This window comes from Equus quagga, chromosome 1 (genome assembly GCF_021613505.1).
Source record: "Equus quagga isolate Etosha38 chromosome 1, UCLA_HA_Equagga_1.0, whole genome shotgun sequence".
In the NCBI taxonomy this organism is placed as follows: Eukaryota; Metazoa; Chordata; class Mammalia; order Perissodactyla; family Equidae; genus Equus; species Equus quagga.
In genome coordinates this window covers 123,209,236-123,235,349 of record NC_060267.1, presented here as the reverse complement: position 1 = coordinate 123,235,349, position 26,114 = coordinate 123,209,236, and the positions used below count along the sequence as shown (strand labels likewise).

General features: G+C 39.2%; 1 long non-coding RNA gene across 4 annotated transcripts in view; it reads left to right on the top strand.

The window, feature by feature from the left end:
* Positions 1-26,114, top strand: part of LOC124245141 (uncharacterized) — a 372,527-nt gene that overhangs the window by 278,977 nt on the left and 67,436 nt on the right. Inside the window, exon 5 of one of the 4 annotated variants that reach the window (XR_006890193.1) lies at positions 14,793-14,952. The exons of the other annotated variants lie outside the window; for them this stretch is intronic. This is a non-coding gene — a long non-coding RNA (uncharacterized LOC124245141). The remainder of the gene's footprint in view (positions 1-14,792; positions 14,953-26,114) is intronic. 4 annotated transcript variants of the gene reach the window in all.

Here is a 26,114-nt window from a genome sequence, read left to right as displayed (position 1 = left end):
ATGGCCTATATTTCAACATGATGCTTTTGAATTTTTTATTTTACTTTAGTTTTTGGCAAGGGGGAGACAGAGGTGGAACTGTTCCTTGGGGCCCATGTTAGAATTGCCTGGGAGAGGGGTTCATTCGAGCTGTGTGGCACACATTGTCCCTCTTCCCCATAGGTGCAATTCTCCTACACTCCACTAGGGATGTGACCCTCTACCCATAAGTGAGCGACTACTGCTATGAGAGGGGGCCACATCCAGTGGTAGTGAAAACCAGTGATGGGGGCCGGCCCCGTGGCCCAGTGGTTAAGTTCATGCACTCTGCTTCAGCGGCCCAGGGTTTCACCAGTTCATATCCCAGGTGCAGACATGGCACCACTCATCAAGCCATGCTGAGGTGGCGTCCCACATAGCACAACCAGAAGGACCTACAACTAGAATATACAACTACGTACTGGGGGTCTTCGGGGAGAAGAAGAAGAAAAGAAAAAAGAAAACCAAGAATATGCACCCTCAGGATTTTCAGGTCTCTACCTGCAGTCCAGTTCTTTCATCCTAAACTTCAAACATTTGTACCCTCTAAATATGTCTATCAGGTTGTCCCGTAGCGCCTCAAACACAACATGATCAAAACTGACTCATCTAGGGCCGGCCCGGTGGCGCAGCAGTTAAGTGTGCATGTTCCGATTTGGATCCCAGGTGCAGACATGGCACCACTTGGCAAGCCATGCTGTGGTAGGCGTCCCACATATAAAGTAGAGGAAGATGGGGATGGATGTTAGCTCAGGGCGAGTCTTCCTCGGCACAAAGAGGATTATTGGCAGCAGATGTTAGCTCAGGGCTAATCTTCCTCAAAAAAAAAACTGACTCATCTTTGTTTAAAAACAGACTGGTATCTCCTCCTATAATCTCTGTGCCAATTGGTATCAACAGACAGTGGTTGAGGCTGGATCATCTCATGGTTTCTTCTCTCACATATCTGCTGCCTAGTCTGGGATTGCCAGAATAGCTGGGAGGGAGGTAGTCAGGTCTCTTTATTCCCTTGTGGCTACCTTGGCCTTCACAGCATGGTGGTTGCAGGGTTGTTGGCAGCTGGTTTCTCCCTGAGAGTGTGTTCCAAAAGACAGGAAGCGGAAGCTGCCAGTCCATTAAGGCCTGGACCTGATAATAGTCACAGTACCACTTTTTCCATATCCTTCTGCTCAAAGCAGTTTCTGAACTCACCCAGATTCAAGGGCAGGAGTCACAGACTCACCTCTCAGTGGGAGGAAGGTTGATAAATTTGTGGCCATGTTCTGTCCACAATATATAAAAAATACACAAACACAGTGTCTGGTACATACTAAATTATAATCTTTCAAATAGAATCTAGTATAATAGTAACTGAATGCTATCCTAATTACCTCCTAGTGATGTTCTCCAATTTTGTCATAAACTTAGTGGAAGATAGGATCAGCAAATGTGGGGGGAAAACAGGGAAAAAGTGACCAATATAAGCATTGAAAACAAACATTAACTTCCGTGTCAGAGGCATGAGTCACCCTCCATTTTTTGGGCACTGTGGGACTTCAGGAAGTTACTGTCATAATTCTTGCAATGCAACCATTGTGAAGTCACACAGAATAGAGGGTGACCAGGAAGACTCATCTCACTGCCAATACAGGGTGTTCTAAGTGCTGTTGTGTTAAAAGGTGGCACCATCAGCAGGGAACAGGATACACTAATGTGACAGTGAGTCACCGACTGAAATCATGACTTCTCAGGTTCTGATGCCTGCCAAGCTGGGAGCAATAAACTTTGTCCCAGTGTCTCATCCCCTCCATGGAAAGATCAAAGAAGTTTCATCTTGGGGCATATATTAGGATAGGAGAGAACTTGGTGCTTCAACTATATTTATATAAGAGTAATATTTGATTCTTTTTAAGGGCAAGAGGGATCCACAATTTTTCTTGAAATATATTAAGAGGAAAAAGTGAAAATGAGCCAACCTAAGCAAGTAGCATATTAGATTTGGAGATAATTCATTATGACCAAGTTGGGTTTATCCCAAGTAAGTAAGGCTAGTAGACATTAGAAAATATAATTGATGCAATTCATCACATTAATATATTGTGGTAGCCTGTCTCTAAAGATGGCCTCTTGGCATTCTATCCTTGTGTAGTCCCTCTGGCTCTGAATCTGGGCTGGTCTGTGACTTACTTTAAACTAACTGAATGTGGCAGAAGTGATGCTATGCCAATTCCAGGAATATACCTTAAGAAGGCCTGGCAGTTCCTGCTTTGCACTTTGGGCCGCCATGTAAGAACCCAGCTGCCCATGTAAGAACTCAGCTACCCAGCTGGAGAGACTTTGTAGAGACTACATGTAGAGGCCACAGAGAGAGAAAAAGACCCTGAGACTACGTGGAGAAAGACAGGTCCAGCCATCCCAGCATCCCAGCTGCACTGGGACTTCCAGCCATCTCCACCAAGGTGCTAGACATGTAATGAGCATCTGGGACATTCCAAAGTCCAAGATGAGCTTCCAGATGACTCCAGCCCCTGGTACCATTTCACTGCAACTACCTGAGAGCACCAAAACAAGAGCAGCAGAAGAACCACCTTGCTGAACCCTCCCAACCCACAGAGGTATAAGGGATAATAAAATGGAAGTTCTTATCCACTAAATGCTGGCCTGGTTTGTTACAAAATAATAGATAAATGAAACATTAGAAGAGAAAATTCGTAAGATTTTCTCAAAGGATACAGAAATGCAGAAAAAGCTTTTGAAAAAAATCCTATATTCATTCATCATAAAAAAGAAAATCTTGTAGCAAACTAGGAATAGGAGGGACCTAACTCCTTTAATCTGATAAAGGAGATCTATAAAAACAACCCCATCCGTCATCATACCTGAAGGTGTGTTCCCACTTGGAGATCAAGAAAAAAACAGGTTGCCCACCATTGCCACTTCTAATCCGAATTATACTGAAGGTTCTAGTCAGTGCAGTGAGGCAAGAAAAAGAAAAGGCATAAGGATTAGAAAGGAAGAAACAAATTTGTCACTTAAAAATCATATGATTTTATATGTATGAAACCCAAAAGAAACCACAGATAAATTATTTGGATTAATGACAGAATTAAACATGTTTTCTAGATATAAGATTAATATAGAAAATCAGTTGTTCTACTGTATACGGCAAAAAAAAATAAAAATTTTAAAAAGATAGCATTCATAATAGCATCAAAATATGTAAAAATAAATCTGACAAAAGAGTTAAGACTTCTACTGAGTAAATTATAAAGTATTATTAATGGACAGTAAAGAAGACCTAAATAAATGGTCATAGATTGAGAGCCTTAATAGTGTAAAGATATAAATTCTCCGCCAATATAACCTCAAATCAAATTTTCAAAATTTTCAACAATAGGATAAGATGAATATAAAATGTATGTGGAATTTCAAAGGGTAAATAAGATGAATAAGAGCCAAGAAGAGCAACAACAATATGGATGGTGTGCCCCACCAGGGATCAAGAATTGCTGTGATGTTAGAATTAACTGTGGATCAGGGATGGGCAAACAGACCAGTAGAACAGAGCAGTGAGCCCAGAAATAGACCTATGCATGTAATATGTACTATGGGCATCTGGCATTTGCTATATGACAGAGGTACCATGGCAGTTTGGTAGGGAAAGGAGAAATTTCAATAAATGTTGGTAGGACAATTGGGTGTCCATATATTTTTAAAAAAGAAGAAGAAAACAAAATTATACCTCTACCTTATATCATATACAAAATTCCAATTAGTTTATAATCCAAATAGGAGAGGATAAACTATAAAACTTAGAAAATAGTGTAGAAGAATATTTTCATGAGTGTAGAGTAGATAAGTATATCTTAAACAAAATACGAGGAACTATAAGGAAAAGGTTGTATCTTTCACCTCATTGAAAAAAACTTTATCAAAAGATGCTATTAAGAGAGTGAAAAGAAAAGCTATAAATTGAGGAAACATATATAACCAACAAAGGGCTTTGTTATTCAGAAGATATAAGAAAAACTCTCCCAAAACAGTAAGAAAAATATAGACAATAGAAAAATATCCGAAAAAGATTCAAGCCAAGAGAAAATCCAAATGAGCAATAAATTTATGAAACGTATTCAACCTCATTAATAATCTGACATATGCCAATAAAAACCAAAAGGAAATACTATTGTACATCTACTTATAATAGATTGTACAACAGATTGACAACAAAATTTATACTCTGAAAATACCAAATGTTGGGAGAGGGTAGAACATTGGGCATCCTCATACAAAGCTGGTGTAAATAAGATAATCACCTATTTTGGTGTTATCTACTCAAGTTAAAGATATCTTTATCCCGTGATTCAATGATTTCAGTCTTGGAGTACACCTCAGAGAAGTGAGTGCACACGTGCCCTAGGATTATTGCAGGCTGTTAGTAGTGGTGCAAATCTGGATGTCCATCCTGAGTCGAATGAATAAATTATGGTATATTCATACAATGGGATGCCATGAAGCCATGTGCATGGACAGACTACATGGATAAATCTTACAAGCATACGTTGAACCAAAAAAGTCAGAAGCAAAAATATGATTCCATTCCTACAAAAATTTAAAAACAGATATTTTGGGATATTCATTCATATTTGGTAAAATTAAAAAGAAAAGAAGGGAATCATAATGGTGGTTACCTCCAAGGAAGCCTCAGGAGTTGTGATGGGGTGAGGTTCATGGGCTGCTGGCAATGATCTTTTCCTAGCCCAGGGTGGTAATCATATCGGTGTTCTTTTTTTTATTGTGGCAAAATATACATAATATAAAATTTACCATTTTAATCAATTTTTTCTCTTTTTTTGGTGAAGATTAGCCTTGAGCTAACATCTGTGCCAAACTTCCTCTATTTCGCATGTAGGATGCCACCACTGCATGCCTTGATGAAGGGTGTGTAGGTCCATGCCTGGGATCTGAACTCGCAAACCCAGGGCTGCGGAAGCTGAGCACAAACTTAACCATTATGCCACCGGGACAACTCTCATTTTAACCATTTTTAAGTGTACAGTTCTGTGGCATTAAGTACATTCATATTGCTATGCAACCATTGCTGTTCATCTTTAGAAGTATTCAACGAACTGTAAAAATGTTTTACATACTTTTCTAGGGGTTTGTTATATCTCACAAGAAATGAGGCGAAAATAGTACAAAGTCAAAGGTGTGTGTTAAAGATTTAGTTATAGAGGTGTTAACCATAACACTGTTGATAATAGGAAAAACAATCTAAAACACTGAACCACTACTTTGGATTCCAGGAAGAGATGGATGAAATGCATCCTCACACACAGAACCACAGAAGGGAGTTCGTGCAGCCTCCCGCAGTGATATCATGGAAGAACATTTCACGGCATCTAAAGACAACTAAGGTGTATAGTAAGGTGGGAAAAGTTACTTATAATACATTATGCACAAATGTTCCAATGTTTTAAAATAAACTGCAAATATTTAAGCAAGGAAGACAACTGGGAGAAATACATTATAATGAGAACTATGATTCTGTTTGGGTGGTGGTTTTATGAGTGATTTTTGTTTTCTTTGAGATTTGCTCATTTGTATAGTTTCAATTTTGAGCCACGAATGTGGATTCCTTTTTGCGTGTGAGGAAGATTCACCCTGAGCTAAAATCCGTTGCCAAGCCTCCTCTTTTTTTTTTTTTTTTTTTTTGTTTTGCTTGAGGAAGATTGTTGCTGAGCTAACATCTGAGCCAAACTCTCTCTACTTTGTGTGTGGGATGCCTCTACAGCATAGCTGATGAGTAGAATAGGTCCACACCGGGATCCGAACCCAGGAACCCCGGGCTGCTGAAGCGGAGCACACAAAACTAACCGCTCTGCCGCGGGGCTGGTCCCCCTGGATTACTTTTTAAGGAAATAAAAAGGAGACAATACATTCCAGTGGGAAAACAACAACAATGACAGCAAAAGCCTAGAGAGCTCAAAACGAGAATAAGAAACCTGGTATTAGCTAGTAGGTCTATTTAGAAAACGCCTGGATTCCTATCAGATCCCATCAGTCCATTGGACTATAACTTTTCCCTGCCAGTTACCTTTTTCCAACCTGCTGCCCTTTTCCCACAGTCCTAGCTCTGATAGTAAAATCAAATTCTCGCTGTCTGCTTTGGAAGCAAGTAGGGCAGTGGGAGGCAAGGTGATCCTCTGAGAACAGCCTGCTCCTGATTAAAAGGAAGTGAAAATCCTCCAAATGTTGCAGGGAGAGTTGATAGATCATCCTTCAGTTCTCCTCCATCTGGTCCACTGCCTCTTACGGAAACCAAGACAGGAAAAATGAAGTGACCCTAACACAGGAAATGAGGGTAGTCATTTGGATAACATAGCACCAGCTCCCCGTAAAATGTTTAGGGTGGGGTGGGCAGTGAAACAAAGGGCACCAGTCATAGTGCTCATAACTGACTTCACACTGGGTAGGTAGGTACCTGAAGACACCAAATGATGGGTGAGTGCAGAGGTCTCCACAGTCAGTACACAAATATTCCCAATAACCAGGGTGGGTTCACCCTGTACATACCTATTAGCTCATCAGAATGGAATTCCCAACTGGTAAGCTGCGGTACAGTGGGTTTCCCCATGCTATTGATCTCCTCAGCCCCTGGTGCTGTGGCCTTCCGTCTGGGCCAGCACTTCATAAATTTATAGAAGAGAAGAATTCACAGAATATTTTATGGATGGTAAAGATAGTCAAAAAATATCAAGTGGAACAAATGTTACTGATTCATTATGTATATGTGTGGCACACAACTGCTATAATTTTTATTATACTTGTCTATGGGTGTCATGACATACAAAAGATTGGAAAGTATTGGAGGTATAGGTCATCCTTGCATTAAATGAAGTCTGAAGAAAAGAAGGGCTGGGGAGTGGGAGTGGGAGAGTGGCTTGCAGGTTGAGGTACTATTTTTCAGTGGAAGTCTAGTTATTATTAATAGGAGTGCTGTAAAATAGATGTACAGTGAATTTGGGAAAAGTCAAGTTAAATAAGAGTATACGTGGTTTCAGGAATTCCTTGGGTCTTTGACCAAAATGCATTGTGACTGTCAAAAAGTAGAAAGAGTATGGAGTTATTGTGCAAAACCTTTTTGACCGTAGATATCATCAAAAGAATACACTTTGGAAATTGCTTCCATAAAGTGATCCTTCTCTTGCTGCTTTATCCACGCACGAGAGAGTGTGTGCTCTTCTTTTGCACGGGCTTCATTGCAGGTGTGATATAGAACAGGTTTGTCTCCACATAACGTTTCCATCCTCTCCCATCTGATGATATGGCTGTCCCACACTCATTTTTCCTTGTATTTATGACAAGTGATAAACCTGATAAAGCCCAAACTACTAACAAGTATCGGGGTTTTCATTAACCAGACTAAGTTCAGGGTCTCTGCAGAATGACCCTCCAGAACTCAGAAGTAGTCTATTGCTGGAGCTGTTACTACTTTGCCAGAGAGTACACTTTGTCTTTGTTTTCAGTTTATTTTCTTTCCTGGAAGAAAGAAAACAAATGGGCTCAAAGAAACGAACAGAGGAATGTGTAGAAATGCCTTAAAAATGGCATCTCCATAACTTTGCCAAATAAATGAAGAACGAAGGCATAATTTATCTTTGTACACTTACATGCTTGTCACGCATAACTGTCATTCTATCGGGCACTCTTGATTTTCTTTGAAAATAATGGGATATAAATATCCAATCAGAGGGATTGTCCTATAGATGGAGTTTAGTTATGCTGTAATAAGGACTAAATTGGTTAAGAACATGGCTAAGAATTAGCCTTATAAAACAAAGTAGCCTTCTTTCTTCACTTTTTCTGAGCTCTCAGGTCGCCTTCTATTTTTCAGTAATGGAAACTCCAGCCATATGAGCAAAATTCAAATGAAGTAGACATGCCAAAAGAAATAGAACTTAGCACTTATTCTTTGCTCCTGCTTCTACTTGGAAGGTGTCTTTCCCCTAAGAAACACGTTTAAAAGGATATAAAAATGGCTTTCCATTTTTGGCCAGAAGCAGAAAATAAAAGACAATGGAGAAAAAATATTAGCTCAGCTTTTCCAGACTTGAAATAATGTGTGATTTTTGCTGTTTTTCCAACTTTTGAGACCAAGTCTGGTAGAATGCTTAATTCATTCAGCTGGTGAATCACCTTTCCTTTGTGGAAATAGTAATGCCAAGCTAAAATTTCTCCATATGAGGAAGGAAAACAAATTTAAATGCAGCAAAGCTGGGAGTATATTAGTAAACGGAATCATTCTGTCTCTAGTTCATTAATTCTCCCTTCGTTGTTTGGAGGGCCTGTGGGCTGTGCATCATTTAAATGGTACCTTAGGTGTTTCACTGAGACATAATTAAAATTGATGTTGTCATCTGGTGTTTCCTTGTTCAATTTGTCTAACTCTTTGCAAATGGCAAAACAGAGGTCTTCATTATGACTTTGTCTTTTTTCAAGAAATTGTCCCAGATTTCCTTGAGGTGGTCTGGAAAACCATTTGGCCAACTGGTCACCAAGTTCTCTGCAGGGACTTCCTCAGCAATGTATCCAAGGGGTCCATTTGAATGGACCTGCTGTGATAGGCAAGGCAGTACTCCCAAGACATTCTGTCTCATAGTTGAACAGCATTAGTGACTTTTAAAAAAATCTTCCTTATATTTATTTATTTCCTCAAAAGATCTGTATCAGGCTCGTGCTATGAACCTCCCACTGACATAAGGCTGATAGGCAACAGATCCCATCTCTTAGTGGAACTCACCGTTTAGCAGAAAGGGAGATACCAAGCTAGTAATTAATAATAACATGTGATGAGTGCATCAAGAGGAAGTAACCCGGGCTGTGGAGTTAACCTAGGGGTCAGGAAGGCCACCCTCCCTGAGGAAGCAAATTCAAGAAACCTCCTGAAGGATGCTGAGTGAAGATGGGGCTGAAAAGGGTACCAAGAGAAGGGAGAGACATGAGCTATAGATTATGGGAAATAAAAGAGCGGGGCACTCACTTTCTGTCTTTCACATTTTGGTCCAAGTTTCGCCTTGAGTTTTTACGTAGACTAAGACCACTTTCTCCTCACAGAAGACTATTAATAAGATTCTGTTTTCTACTGTTTCAATTCTTCTGTGTTTTCTTCAGAATACAATGACTTAAAAATAAGAGCTATTATTTGTTGAGCATTCACTTTGTGCCAAGTCCATCGAATTCTCACAAAACCTCCTCTTTCATCCACATTTGAGGGAAACTGGGATTCAGAAGGTTACCCAGCCAGGTAATGGCTGAGCTAGGATTCAAAGCCAGATTGGAGACATTTGAGTGCAATATTTTAACTGCTTTCCTGGGATTCTTCATGTTAAGATCTACAAACTGTCATCAAAACGATAGGAGCAGTGGGGGAGGGTGATGTTTGTTAAAAAGACAGATTCCCAGGGCTCACCCAGCTGTTGAGAATGACTCTCTGAGGATGTGGTCTGGGAATTTGCATTTTAACAAGTTTTCCAGGTGCTTCCCTTGCATTTGAGAATCACTGAACTTCATCCCAGTTCTAAGCATTTGTGAGAGAGAAGGGGGGGGGGGGGGGGGGCGAGGAGGAGGGAGGGAAAGATGGGGCAAGAGAGAGAAAGGAGACAGACTACTGCCAATGCAGTTTACTGTATGCTTGTCCATGTCCTTGGGATGCTCTTCTGGCCGTTTGATGAAATGCAACAACGCAAAATGGTTATGATTTTCAAACTGCAAATAATTTAGCCTCGCACACTGGCAAGATGTCTAGGCAAGGCTCAGAGAGCTGCTTATTCAGGCTTCGGCCAAGCTGTGAAAAGTGAGGCTTTTTCAGAGGAAGTGAGATAAGACAAAAACTTACAAAAACAAACATCCTGAGGCCGGTGTTCAAAAGGCCACTGGCAAAATCTATAGTCTAATGCGAAGTGAGCTAAACAAACACATTACTGAGCCATCCAGGAAACGTGAAGCAGATGCCTGGAAGCGGGATGTGTGTTTTCAACCTGGGTAGAAATATCCTGGGGAGTGATGATATGGAATCAGACACAAAGTTCAGATAAAAACAACAAGGGGGATTTGCAACAGGCAGTGTATCCAGGATGGACAGGGGATGCTCCAGTGAAGTGGTTCAGAGCAAGTTCAGGGTAGGAGGGAGACCGGTGCTCCAATCTCATTTAAAGCTGTCTGCCCAGGTTTCCGCCGCCTCATGTGATCCCCTGATGGTAACTACTTAACTGAAGAACGGCGGGAGAGACCCAGTGGCCAGGGCCAAAGGCTTAGAGCTTTTGGATGTTGAAAAGAATCTGGTGCTGCCTCCCCCTCCCATTATGTAATTTAAAATAAAAACAATACCAATTCAAAATCTGAACAAAGGTAGTTCACAGCAACAGTCGGAGTTTTCCTCTGAGACTAAGTCAGTGCTTTTTTGGAAATGGAAACTAGCAATTTCTGGCAAAACACGGTTTTTGTGCTTCACTGGTGCCCTTTACACAAGCTTAATTTGGAGAGAGAGCATTCACAAAGTGCTTGTCAACCTCCCTGGCATCAAGGAGGCACTCAGTGCTAGTTATTACTACTTTTAATAATAATAACATATGTTCCCCATTACACTTAATACGGCTTCCTTCCCTGTAAAAGAGTGCTAAGGCTCTCCCTTTTGTGGATGCATTTTTGCTAGTATTTTACTATTTGGCATTTTTTGAACCTGGCTCTGCAGAAATGAGGAAGCTGCCCCCAGGCCCCCTCTCCTCAGCGTCAGAGTTCAATTCTCTGACAGGTTTCCCAGAGTCCTTTCTTTCCTACACTTTCCCCGTCCCATCATGACATTTCATTAGTTATCATTTTTTGCTTGCTTTTAATTAAAGAAACACTATTTGCACTCTTCCTGGAATTGTCAACTGAATGCCATCTAACTCTTGACATTTATTTAGGAAACGTCATTTTGCAGAGTTTTTATAGCATGAATATTTGATAACTAGAGTAATGCAGGGATTTCTCCACGCACGGTCTCATTCCTCTTCTACTATAAGATCATACCAGTCAGGTCAACCTTTACATTCATTATGACTCCATCACACTGAAATTTCAACTGCATTTTGGATTGACATAATCAGTAATAATTGGGAAAATTACAGTATTTTAAGATAACCATACATATTTTTGTTATGCCTTGAAAAATTACATGTACTTTCTCAACAAAAAGCTTTTCCTTGGGAAGTGATTTCTTTTGCTACTGGCAATTTTTGAACATTGTAGTTGTCATGGTAATGTCTAATTATTGTTACAAGTACATTGTTCCATATCTAGATCTGGGTACAGACAAGATATACTCCAGGGAAAAAAAAAGGACAGTGAAAACTCTTTGCCACTATTTCCTTTGTTAAAAAGTTGCATTCAGGTCATTTAATTCTACCCATGACATCAAGGATGTCTATTTTCATGAAAAGCTGGTTTTACAGCAGGAAAATTGGCCCTTTCCTTCTGATGCCTAATGATTCGTGGTTGTTAGAGAACTCTTTCACAGAACAAAGCTGATTGGCTTTGTTGGTAGAGTTCGCATTCCACAGCATCTCTTAGGATCACCACAGGGGGCGGGGATTTAGGTCTTGGAAACTGTGTTTGGGCTCCAAGTTGTCCAGTCCCGTTTTCTGCAATCTCTGAGGGCAATTGTAAAAGTGCTAAAGAGGCAACCAGATGAGTGGAGGCCAGACACACGGCCCATGAGCCCATGACAAGACCCAGGGGGCACTGGGAGTCTCAGTTCTTAGTCATGAAGCACAGATGTCCCCTGGGAAGGGAAAAAAGAGAAAAGTGGACCATAAAAAGTGTGACCAACAGGCACATAGAAGGGTTTTAACTTTTAATAATTATATAGGCACGTTCTCTAAGTCAGTCTTGGGATAGCCCAGCTTTTCTGGCCTCAGAAGCATCTCATTGACTCACTGAGGGCTGTTAGAGGATTTCTCCTAATCACACTTACTCTTCTTACCTGAGTTCCTGATTCTCTCATTTAGGTCTGTACCTAAGGGCCAGTGTTTGGTCATCTTGGGGCAGATCATGTTTTAACACACTTAAGCTGAGCACCTACTGGACCTACTCTGTTCTAGGCCCGGGACTAGAGTGACAAATACACCATGCCCTGAGTTCTACAAACGCCATCCATCAGGTTAATATTGGGGTGTAGGGAGAAGACTGTTGATATCCTAAGGTATATCCACAGTTCAGAAACTTTAAAGTAAGAAAACAAGAGTATCTTAGAATCGGGTGCTTGTGGAATATTCAAGAAGGTAGTTGTAGTAACAATAAGGCTTTAAATCAGACTGATTTAGGTTTGAGTCGTAGATCCACCATGGATGGGTGAACATGAACGAGTTAACTAACCTCCTCATGCTTCATATTTCTCATCTTTAAATTGGGATAATGGAAACTCACAATTTTTTTGAGAGGATGAAAATAATGTGAGTAAAGCATCAATATTATCATCTTCATCACTGTCATTTTAAGATCTGAGCTAAAGATTCAAAATGTGATGGTTGTCAATGTACAGGGACTAGGTAAGGGAGTAAAATAATGATTAAGAATTTGGCTGGCCCCGTGGCCAAGCGGTTAAGTTCGCGCGCTCCGCTGCAGGTGGCCCAGTGTTTTGTTGGTTCAAATCCTGGGCGCAGACATGGCACTGCTCATCAAACCACGCTGAGGCAGTGTCCCACATGCCACAACTAGAAGGACCCACAATGAAGAATATAATACAACTATGTACCGGGGGGGCTTTGGGGAGAAAAAGCAAAAAAATGAAAAAATAAAAAATAATAAAAAAATCTTACAAAAAAAAACCCAAATAACCAGCTCAGGAAAAAAAAAAAAAGAATTTGGAACTTGATACCTGCATTTCAATCCAAGCTCTGCTGCTTCCTAGCTATGTAACCTGGAGCTTACTTAACCTCTCAAGGACTCAGTTTTCTTCTTGGGAAATGGGAATAACAATAACACTAATCTCCAATAGTTAATATAAGGATTAAATTAATGATTATACATAAAATTAGTAGCCTAATGCTTGGTATGTGGTAAATATTCAATAAATATTAGCAATTTTTCTTGTTATTTTTTCTTTTTTTGAGGAAGATTAGCCCTGAGCTAACCTCTGTTGCTAATCCTCCTGTTCTTGCAGAGGAAGGTTGGCCCTGAGCTAACATCTGTGCCCAGCTTCCTCTATTTTATATGTGAGATGCCACCACAGCATGGCTTGATAAGTGGTACATAGGTCCATGCTGGGATCTGAACTGGCAAACCCCCGGCCACTGAAGTGGAGTGCACGAACTTAACCACTAGGCCAGTGGGCTGGCCCCTCTTGTTATTATTTTACTATGCTTATTTGAAAATTTTTTTACTGTTGTAAAATATACATAATATAAAATTTTACCATCTTAACCATTTTTAAGCATACAGTTCAGTGCATTTAGTACATTCACGTTGTTGTGTAATCATCACCACCATCCATCTCCAGAACTTTTTCATTTGTCCCAAACTGAAACTCTGCACTCATTAAGAAATCCCTCTCCATCCCCCCTTTTCCAAGCCCCTGGTAACCACTGTTCTATTTTCTGTCTCTGTGCATTTGACTATTCTAGGTACCTCATATAAGTGGAATCATACAATATTTGTCCTTTTGCATCTGGCTTAATTTACTTAGAATAATGTTTTCAAGGTTCAACCACGTTGTAGCATGTATCAGGATTTCTTTTCTTTTTAAGGCTGAATAACATTCTATTGTATGTATTTACAACATTTGTTTATCCTTTCATTCACCGATGGACATGTGGGTTGCTTCTACCTTTTGGCTATTGTGAATACTGCTGCTATGAACTTTGGTGTGTACAAAACTCATTAAAATACAGCATCAGGGAGCATGAGAGAGAAGCAGTGGGATGTGGAGAAAACCCTAGAGAGCCCCAACATTTAAAGGACAGGCAAAGGAAAACCTGCTCCTTCAGGAAGTTAGATTCCTTTAAGGGTTTTTAAGTAGAGGGTGGGTTTGGTGTCATTCATGGGCTATTTGCAAAACCTGTCAAGGGTCTGATTTAGGACAGCAGCATTGTACACAGGGGAGAGAAAACATACATATATACCAAGGAAGTATCACAAAAAGAGATCATACCAGCAAGAACGGCCATAATCAGAACTTTACAGCCCCTTCAAGGATTTGCTGTCCTTAGGTGCTTCCAATGAGCCTCGCACTGTGCTAAATTCATTACATTATACCTTTAATCTTCTCTGCTCCTCCAAAGAGTACCATCCCCATCTAGCAGATGAGGAAACCGAGCATCATTGTGTACCTGCTGTAATTTCACACAGCTAGCAAGTGGTCAAACCAGCATTTCACCCTGGGGTCTGCCCCCTGCTAAAACATGGGTTCAAAAACAATGCGCATGGTGCCAGTTCTGAACAAGGGGAGCATTCATTTCACATTCAGCAGACTCTTCTGAATCCTTGTCTCTGGCCTGATAATCTCTTGTCCTTAAGATATTTGCAGAGTCAAACGGGGTCCTTAGAGCATCTAATGGACTTGACACACTTATATTTATACATTCATATGTTTTTAGCTTGCCAGGGAAACCCAAACAACAGCTCAGCATCTGATTTCCCTGGTCTTTTCTTCACTGGATGTTCTAGTTATGCCTTAGGGATCACAGCATGGAAAAGCCATACAAAGGGTAGATGAGAGGCCAGGAATTTTCCCTGACCATAACCCTCTTCTGTTTCAGGTTCTATAAAGAAGGCAACTCGAGAAAGAAAATCACTTCTAACATCATTTGCTGCTTTCCAAAAATATGAATTCTTATGAATCAGATGTGTGGCACAATTGTGGCACACCACACAATTTACCACTTCAAGGGGGTCCCTGAAGTTCCACTTTCCTCCTGGGTGAGTTCTCACGCCTAATGGGAGAGACATAAGTAGCCCACACCCTGAATGTTTCCTTCTAGAAATACTTGACATGTGACAGATTTAGTGGTGACCCCTCAATAATTAAGGTGTTATAACAAGTTGAAAAGCCATTTCGAGAGATTCACCAGGCAAAAATAATTTCCTTTCTATAAAATGGTTATAATTTTATAACCAGCTATAATTCTAACAGGACTGAAGTAACAATCAAACACCGGGATACAAGTAAATCTGTTTTGCATACTATGTATGTAAGAGGTTCTTATTATTTATATTAAAAATGAACTTGTTTTACCTTTGATGTTACGAAGTTGAAAGCACTTTGCATCAGAAAGCTATTGATGTCCCATGTCAAAATCTAAATTAAATATTTAGCTTTTCCTTGTAGCATGCTTACACACCCAGGAAATTGGCACATGTGATTATGAGATTGAAGGAGTGATCTACAGCCGGGTTTCTCAACTTGACAACGATCACTACTGACATTTTGGTCCAGATAATTCTTTGTTGTGAGGGCTATCCTGTGCATTGTTGGATGTTTAGAAACATCCCTAGCCTTTGCCTGCCTTCACCCATGAGTCATGACAATCGAAAAGTGTCTAGACATTGCAATGTGCCTTGGGAGGCCAAATTGCCCGAGATTGAGAAACATGCTCTAGACGATGGAGTTGGAAAGGCTGGCATATCAGCGTGGGTGATAAATTGTATATGATTTTAGATCTTTCAGTGTTGTTTCTGCTTAATGGGACAAACTCATTTTAATCCTTCTCTTTGACAAATCTGAGAAATTGAATTGAAGGTTCTATAGTGCGCCACCGAATTATATGGCTGACTGCTGAGGCTTCTAGGGGATTAGCCACGCTTGGCTAAATTAGCATTTGGGATTATGTCAGCGTGGGGACCCAGAAATGAGCAAAAGTAAAAGCAAATGTGGTGGGGCTTTATTTCCTCTGTCCCAGATATTTTATATTTTTGGTATAAAAAAAAGACAAATGGCCAACATTGCCCACACACCACTCAACATAACACACACACACACACACACACATACATACACACACAATTGCTAAAGCCCCCAAGATCCTGAGCTCTTGTCTTCTGGGTGAAACTGCAAGAATTCAGAGCCCATCATCAGACTACTAAGGAGTCATTTCTTTTTTCTTTTGAGAACAGAAAGCTTTACCAAGTTCTCAACCTCTGAGGAGAAGTTTGTCGAAGTTTCTTGATGTTGCTACCTATTAAATAAGATGTCAAAATCCTTAGAGCTTATCAGTTTCAGAGATACCTAAAATATAAAATATGTGTCATACTTGGCCCTTCAGTTACCCCTTTCTCTGAAAGGCCACCAAGGACTCTATAGTTTAATTTAGCCTTCAAATTGAAGGCAACAAAAATGTACATTAAGTAATTCACCCAAGGTCATATAGATGGAAAATGGCAAACTAGGAACTGAACACCAGAGAGATTTTAAAGTCTCTTTTCCTAAGTTATTTTTCATCACTCTCTCCTAATTTCTATCTTCTTCTTTTTTTTTTTTTCTATTCTGCTTCCCTTAGCTTATTACTGAGCATTCTGTCAACACAGTGCTTGGCTCATAATAGATGCTCAAGAAATATCTATTACTCACTGAAAGAATGACTCAAACCACAGATACCAAGGGAAATAAATCAAAGAAACTCCCATTGAAGATATTATTGGCCTCAGAAGAATATGGCATTGTGACCATTTGAAAGTAAAAGTGCTGATTGATATCACTTTAAATTCATGGCCACAGATTTCAAATGACTGTCCAACAGTGTCTGGCAATCCTACTGTACAGGACGTCCAATTCTCTACTTTCTCCAAAACAATAAATGAATATCCCTAGAAACTCCAAAGACATCTTTGATGGACAAACAAATTTACAAGTAATTGTTGGCCCAGCACATTTTTTAAAATGTCTGCTTTAGATGGAGCCTGTCCACAAGCAGTGGAACATGTAAGGGCCAATCGAAGGTCTCTACTGGAGCTTTAAAATTAGCAGCTCTTGAGCCTTCACATGCTGCCATTTGAAAACAGATGTCATGCCTTCCTTTCTTTTCAGATATTCCATGAACATATGCACAGAAATATGAGAAACTCATTACACTGGTTATTCTCTGCCTCCTCCATTCAACCTGTTGTCAAAGAAATGGAAAAGAGACCAAGGGCAAGTGCATTTCCTGATATCCTTGCCTGAAGAACTCACTACCACGGCAACTACGTGCACTACACATCACATGCAAACACGTGCAAAACCTGAGAAGTTCAAGTATCTTGCATATTACTATAAGCACAGATATGGTGCTTTGGACGCTCGCAATCTCTGGCAATTGACAAAGCTCAATGCCGTAATAATGGCCTTCTGGCTTCACTAATTATAATTTCCCCTGAGAATGCTTAATGGAATTCATGCAATATAATCAGACTTATACAGACATTTCACATCCATGTCAGCTTTGACAGCGGTCCAGATGAGCACAGCCAATGACAAGGGAACAGATAGATAAACACATCTCATTTTTGTTCCTCTGCTCTGCTGCTCTTGAACTACTGCAATCCCCTACTATCCTAATTTCCTGCTTCTACTGTATGTCCACCTTTCTCCTCCCCAAATAAGTGTGAACATTGCAGCTGGAGTGATATTTCTAAAATATAAATCCAGACCATGTCACCTCCCTGTTTAAAACTCTCCAGTGCCATTTCATTCTCTGGGGCCATCTGGACCCTGCTTAAACCACCCTCCCACTGTCCGAGTACCGTCTCGCCATAAGCTCCAGTCAGCCCAAGCTCTTCTCTGTCTTATAAGAGCAGCCCCAGCCGGAGAAACTTGGCACCTGTCTCCTTCTGCCCATCTCCATTGAGATGGTACTTCTTTAGATGCATCTCCCCTAACGACATCATCTACATAGGTCTCCTCCTCCATTCTTCATCAGAGTACCCCAATTACATTCTTCACAGCAACGATCTCAGTTTGCAAATATTTGTTTATGAACAGTTGTGTTTACTTAGTTTCTTATCTCTTCACTTGAAGACTGTAAGAGATGGTATCTCTTTCACTCTCTGCTGTAGAGCAACTTTCTAACTGTGCCTGACATGGAGTAAGCGCAATAGTGTTGTTTAAATGAACAAATATATACCGTTATAGACAGAGGATGGCACTTTGACAGGACACATTTCCCTGAGAACAGACCACATTTAAGCCTTCTGCCTGATGATTATATAGACCCATTTAGCATTCTTTGTCTTTTCTGCTCTGTCTTCTTGCCCTTTTATCAAGTTTTGGATTTACAGAAACTCAGGGTTTTCCAGTGTGGTAAGGCCCAAGGAAACCCCCAAACAGTCTATCACTTGTATTTCATTCCCAGATTTTTGACCCCTGTATATTTTAAGAGAAATTTAACCTTGATTCATTTATCATTGGTGAAACCTATTTCATCTAATTGCCCTCAATTTTTTAAAATCAAAACCTTCTTTTGCTGCCACAGGAAGTCATATTTTGTCAAGACTAGATGAACTTGAACCCGGAGAGGTTTGAATTCTACTGCAACCTCAAAAACCACAAAAATGGAAGATATTTGGAAAGTCAAATATGTCCTTGTGCCTCATCGATAGGGCCCAACATTTTGTTCATCTTGGGAAGATTTGTGTGTTACCAGTTTCACCCCTACCATAGTTTCTTGGTACAGACACGTGACGTTATATGGGGACTCTGACTTTAGAAGGCAGTTTTCACAGCAACCTCTTTTAGCCTTTTGAGTTTCTAATGTAACCTTTGAAAACAGCTGGTCCAAATTCCATCCTGTCCCAGACCCACACAGACCTCCTCTGCATTATGTTCAGTTTGAGGACAAAGGAAGTCGAGGGAGGAGCACTGAGCAAGATGTGATTCAGCCAAGTGATTACAGCTGCTTTGCAAGCAGCCACCCAGAATGCAGATTTTGTTGTTGTTTTGTTTTTTCAAAACCTTTAAATGACTTATGGATCTGTATACTTTTTAAAATTTTTTCAAAGCTGAAATAGAAACTTAACACTCCTGCCTGGTTTTCTACCCATTAAAATAAACCCTTGACATTCACGAAGGATGCCTCCCCATGACCTGGTTAATCCCAGAGACACGAAGACTCCTACATTTCCCTCAGTGAGGTACACTACAATTTAATTACATAACGTGTGTGATACCGCCCCACTTTGAAGGAGAGTTGTATGTGGGCAGTATAGTTTAAGAGAAAAGAGATCCAGCCCTCAGTCTGGAGTCAGTCTTAGGTTTATACCTTAGTGCTTTCACCTATAAATTATTATTACCTTGACCTCAGTTTTGCCATCTGAAAAGCAGGGCTAAGTAATAGCAACTTACATGGTAGAGAGTTACTCTGAAGCTCAAATAAGTTAATCAGGTAAAGAGCTTAGCACAGGGCCTGGCTTATATTATATACTCAATAAGGAGAAGTCAGTATGATTATTGCTCTTTTTTCCCATCCTGAGCAAGGAATAGGTAACAGCAAAGCTCTCTGAGGTAGAACCTAGACATCTGATCAGGATCGTTCAGTAGGTAAGCACCCAGGGGTATGCATTAGCCTTGGCATGTACAATTCAAACTCCTCCCCAGCAAAATGGTGAGTGACTCCATGGGACTGCTTCCAAAGAGGCTAAACTGAAAGTGTCAAGTGTCTACTATTTTTTAAATTTTATGTCCTGGAATTTGAGATATGAAACTAATTAAAATTCAACTACATATGAAAATATTTTTCATCCAAAAATGAAGCATTTCCTTTAAAATCCCATGTTTGAAAGATACCAGAGGGAGGTATTCCCATACACTACCAGTGGGAATAGAAATAGAAATTGGTATAACCTTTTGGAAAATGGTACAAAAATATTTATTGAATTTTAAAGCCCTAGCCATTCTGCTTCTCTGTATTTAACACTAAAGAAATGCTTGCATCTAAGAAGACATATACAAAATATTCAGAATAGTGTGGTTTGCAGTAGTGAGAAACTGGAAACAACCAAAGGGTTCTTTCACATTTAAGTAAGAGAGGCTAATTCCCATAAGAGATAACCCTAAATAAATATTACAACAGACCAGCAATTTGATGTGGGGTTCATGGGCAGCCTATGTGATGACCAGTGGCCCAGCCTTCTTTCATCTTGTGACTTTGCCATCCCCCAGGACCTTGGAATCTTCTGCTAAGTCCTTTGCATCTAGCTGGCATGTGGGGGATAAGAAAGGGCATGGAAGACTTCATGAGGTTTTAATAGATCAGGCCTGGAAGTAGCATACATCACTTCACTCCACAATCCACTGGTCAGATCTCAGTACCCTATCCGTACCTAATCATGATGTGGTCTAGATACAGGTTCAGGAAGAAAGGGAACCAGGACTTTCATGATCAACTACCTAGTTTCTGACACAAATACTACAAGAATATTAAAAGAATTAGGTAGATCCATTTATCCTACTATATGAGCCTGCCAAGACATACCATTGAGTGAAAAAAGAAGCAAGTCACATGTCATTGGATAGGTTCCCTGGGAAGCAGACTATGAGATGCAGGTTACTGCTCAGAATATTTATCAAGAAATATTCTTGCTATCGACATCTAAGGAAGCAGGATTGGGCAGGGCGAAAAGTTGAGCTGAGATGTAGCCCCAACAGCAGCCTCAGTCATCCCATGGAGATCTCTGAATCTAGAAAGCTTATTCTGAGTTGTCTCAAGTTGGCCAATGTAGCAAGACATTTATAGTCTTGCGTTAAACTTGTATAAGAACTTGCACACTGATATCAAATGGAACGGAATCAGTTGTTGGATATTGGCTGCCTCTAGAAGGGGCAAGGCTGAGGGTGAAGTAGCTCTGCAACTAAAGTGGTCCCCGAAGGGGCTGAAGCTGAAGACTGTCTGCTAATAGCATTCCCAGCTGAGGCAATGAGTCCTTCATTGAAGAGGGGTATGGGCAATGCATCACAGTGTCTACCACGTAACTAAACAATATAGATAGTCTATTATTACCGTAAAACAAAACCAACCGACATGCCTATTTTCTCTGACTAAATTTCTACATAAATATATAGAAAAAAAACCTGGATAAATTTAAAAAACTGTACATTTTATATAATAATAAACAGGTGTCAGGATTGTTGTGTTCCTTTTGAGAAAAGGAGGAAGGTCTGAAACTGAGGGAGAAATTCTAATAAATCCTCAACCATATCTGTAATGCTTAATCTTTTTAAATAAAGAAAATGAGTTGATATTTTACTTATGTAATGGCAATTTAATAAAATTGCATTTGAGATATGCCTATTATACAAATAAATGTTATAAGGATATCGATCAAAACAATATTCTAAAAGGAGCAAGACTTTCCATTTCAAAAGCATCGAATGGAAATAGCTCTTCTTTATTCATTCACAGATTGATGGACTTTCCTTCTCTCTTCTTCCTCCCACAGCTTTTTGGCCATTTTATTGCTCACTAACATCTCCATCAAAAGGTGACTGGGTTGGGGGCGCTGGGTGTGGGGAGGAGAGGAAGGAAACTAGAATCAGCAATTTCCATTACTTACTAGCAACTCTGGTAAATAGGTTTAGTGGGGGAAATGCTGAAAATCAGTTATTTGGATTATCTAAACCTGTCAACCATCCATGTTACACCCTCTTCCCATTAGCACAGACTCATGAGAATTGGCCATAATTGCATTTGCAGGGATGGCAACTGAAACAAGATTGTTTTCAATGATTATGTGGTTAAGATTAAACTAAGTTTTTTTCTCTTTCAAATGGCGTATCCTAACCGGGCATTTTGAGGAAAGAGATATTTCCTATTGTGTTCTCACCAGTTACACATCTACACATCTTTAGGATGAGATAGTTAATCTAGATAGACCAAGACAATTTCCTTGAAACTGAAAGGGCACTTTATCTTTTGTTTTGGTCTGGTAATAGAATAGTTTATTTGGGATGTCTAGGTAGCAAAAAAAGGGCATAATGTAATCAATAAAAAGACACATAGTAAATATTTGAATAAATATTTTTTGAACTTAATGGAATTCAGTATTTTTATAGTGTCAGTGTTATAACTCTGTCTTTAAAATCTCTGTTATGACTCTTCAGACACTGGGTTTTAACCAAACAACTCAGTCCAATGCAAAGATGAACAATTTTCTCTTGGAATTACAATGCTGTGTTGGAAAAAACTCGGGATAAAATGCAAAAGACTAGGATTTCAATTCCGATCACCACTTATTTCACTTAGTGATTTTGAGGCAAATCCCACAGACTCTGCCTCAGTTTGTTCAGCTATAAAATTAATATACAAGGGTAAATCCTATATTTAATGTTTTATGCATATGGTTGTATTTATGATTTTTACCCTGACCCTGGTATTAATGAGCTATAGAAGGGTTTCATTGGTATCAAATGAAACTGACTCTTGACTTAACCACATATTGGTTGTTCAATGTTAGGGAAGTTAAGTGGCTTCTGCAAGATTCTGTCTAGGTCTTCATTTGTACAATGGGGTTACATATAATTCATTTACCACTAGATTGCTGTGAAGGTCAAAAGTGAAAAAGCATAATGCTGTGCCTGGGCTATAGCAAGTCTATAATAAAAAGGAGTTATCCTCAAGTCTCCTCTATACCTGTAATAAGACCCACTCTGCTTTTCTCCTTTTCTAAGAAAAAATACACATTGTAAAATAAGCATTCTTCAAAGACAACTTGAAGACATCTGGGAATTCCAAAGGGTAAAAATTCCATGAGTTCATAGAAGCTTCCACTAATTCCACTGATCTAAAGACAAAAAGGAGAGAGTCAACTGTGTGCCCAAACTCATTTCTGATGATTTCTTCCATCCTACCCTTTCTGTCTCTGGGGGTGGTTGTACCTGTGAAAAACATCAAAGTTGTCAGGAACAGAGTCAGCTTTCAAGATTGGAATGTCAGAATAGAGTCTTCTTTTCCTCAGACTAGAAGAGGCTTGGTTGGGTAAGAGTTTCTAGGTCTGAAAGAAGACAGAGCTGGGATATAGGAACTGATACAGATAAACAACACAGACACTTTGAGAGAGTGATATGATACATCAGGAGAGACTAAAATAGGGCAGGAACAAGATCATGAAGCAAGATGAGATAAGAAACCAAAGGACCTCGTCTATAAGCTCTAATGTGTGTTGCAACTAGAGGCTGACTACATCCTACAAAGTTCCAAATTACGTAATTGTAATGCATAATGGGCACTTTCTCATAAAAAGGAAAGATTTGTTTTCCCTTTTATGCCTGAAGTGAAAAGTATGAGAAGTAGCCCCATTAGAAAGTACAAAGTGTCATCATGTGAGCTGGTATATTTCAGATGTGTTAGACTGAAGATTATAAAACTGGATTGATTTTACATAGAGAAAACCTTGTTTCTAAAGGTGTTGAGAGACAAGTTGGACACAGGTATTAAAATGCTCAGGTGGTGTCTTTTGTTGTGACTATAGATCATTAAATAATAGACAGTTGGGCACAGAGCCGAAGAAAGGGGTTCTATTCCTCACTAGAATGTAAGCTCCAAGAGGGCTTGTCTGTTTTGTTTGCTATTGTATTCCCAGTCCTAGAACATGCCTGGCCTTTCATAAGTGTTGAATTAATTAACCAACTATGAGGGCTTCAGAAGGAACCTGTACATCTGTGAAATGAAGGGGGTTGGATTAGACGTTCTCTAAGATGATTCTAGTTTTAAAATTTTATGGCTATATCAGAAACTACAAATGAAAAATGGTCCTGACATTTTTCATCCCCACCTCGTTTGTCACTTCTTCATTCAATGCCTGTGTGATCTATTCCAGTGTGGCTACCTGTAGACAATACCCCTGGTGGGATACAAGATGGCTTCAGTCCACAGATACTTTTTGTTTATTTTTGAAGTTATTTGCTTATGTTAATATGTATTAGAAAAATATGATTAGTTTCTCAACTCCATTTATGATAATGTTGTAGAGTTTACTTTTCAAATAAATTTAAGTTACAAGCAAGATAACGTAAAGAAAATATTTTAAGTAAATTATAATGTGAGTAATCCAGAGCAGAAATCACCAAGGTGGGACTCAAGCAACTGCTGTTTGGGAAATAGACATTTCCATCAATAATTATGGCATAAATCTTAAAACCTAAGTTTGATTAGTGCTCTCAAAGGGAATAAATCACATCTAAAGTAACCATAACATTTAGCTGGGAGCCCTTTAGCACTTTATCTCTGTTTGTGGTAAAATAACTGCCTTAATTGTACTTTTAAAAAATATGCTTCTTCTTCTTCTGGCTATGATGGTCTAACTGCTATTGAAGAGACTACCCACCATAAACAATTTGAAAACTGGAAAAAATACATGACACCACTGTTTTCAGACAGTGGACAACAGGCAGCCCCAATTATGATCCTGAAAGAAATGAAACAAATAAGATGAGGACATAATAGCCCCCAATTTTTTGCCTGGAGATCCTTTCCACATTGCCACTCAGGGAAGGAAAATCCAGGTAGAACATGGGAGCTTGCTGAAATGAGGAGACAAAGGTCAAAGATTGAGGAAGCTGAAGTAACTGGAATTTGCAGGGCAGAGTACTAGAAAGGAAGGGGACTGTAGAAAAAATTTCAAAAAATATGCATAAGGGTGCCTTTGAGTTTTGGGCTAATTATTAAGCTGTATAAGGCAAAACTCCACAGGGCAAATAATAATTACTGAGGAAAGAACAATAACTGAAAAACTATAAACTGAATGATATCTCCCATTAGGCTGACATAGATTCAAGTTCCAGCCAGCCAGAGTGGAGAAACATTATTGAACCCATGCAGCATTCAGTAGAGACCGGAGAATGTCCATGCCTCAGTAGTGATGCAAAATTATTCCTGGAATAAAGACTACTCTGTACCTTTCCTAACAGATCTTAAGAACAAGGCTCAAAAAGATTAAACTAGGGGCCAGCCTAGTGGTATAGTGATTAAGTTCGTGCACTCTACTTTGGTAGCCCAGAGTTCACAGGTTTGGATCCTGGGTGCAGATCTACAGACTGCTCATCAAACCATGCTGTGGTGGCAACCAACATACAAAAACTAGAGGAATATTGGCACAGATGTTAGCTCAGGGCCAATCTTCCTCACACACACACACACACACAAAGGTAAACTAATGTACACACAAAATTTAAATGCTTGCCAGATCAAAAAACAACCCTCTTTAAAGGAACATAGTAAAATCCAGACATTCAACAAAGTAATGTCAACAATGCCCAGCATCCAATCAAAAATTACTAGACACCCAAAGAAATAGGAAAAACCTTTTCTCCATAATCAGGAGAAAAATTAGGGAACAGAAATCAATAAGTGACCAATAAGTGACAGAGAGGATGGAATTACCAGATAAGGACTTTAAAATAGCTATTGTAAATAGTTTCAGTATTTATTTTAAAAATGAATATAATAAGAGAAATGAAAACTCTCAAAAGTAAAGAACTAATGAAACTTTTAAAACAGGAAAATATAATATCTAAAGTGAAAATTTTACTTAATGTTTGTAATAGCAGTTTGATGATGCAGAAGAAATGGTTAGTGAACTTGAACAGAACAGATTGGGGAAAAGATAGTCTTTAAAAAATCAGTACTGTAACAATCAGATGTCTGTACTAAAAAATATCAACTTTAAACTCTACTTCTACCACATACCAAAATAAACTAAAAACAGATCATAGAACTGAATGTAAAATCTAAAACTATAAAACTTTATGACCTTGAGTAAGCAAAGATGTCTTAGGACACAAAAAGTACTAACTATTAAAAAAACAAATTGGTAAATTGGGCATTATCAAAAGTAAAAGCTTTTGCTACTGACAAGACCATTAAAAAAAAAAGTCAAGTCAAAGGTTGAAAGAAAATATTCATAATACACATCTTTAACATAAAATTGTATCCAGAATACAAAAGAGCTCATAACTCAATAATAAAAAGATGACCTTATTTTTAAAATGAGCAAAATATTTGAACATATACCTAACAAGAGAAAAAATATGATTGGTCAATAAACACTAAAAGATATTTCACACCATAGTCACCATAGAAATGCAATTTCAAACCACAATAATACACCACTCTTTA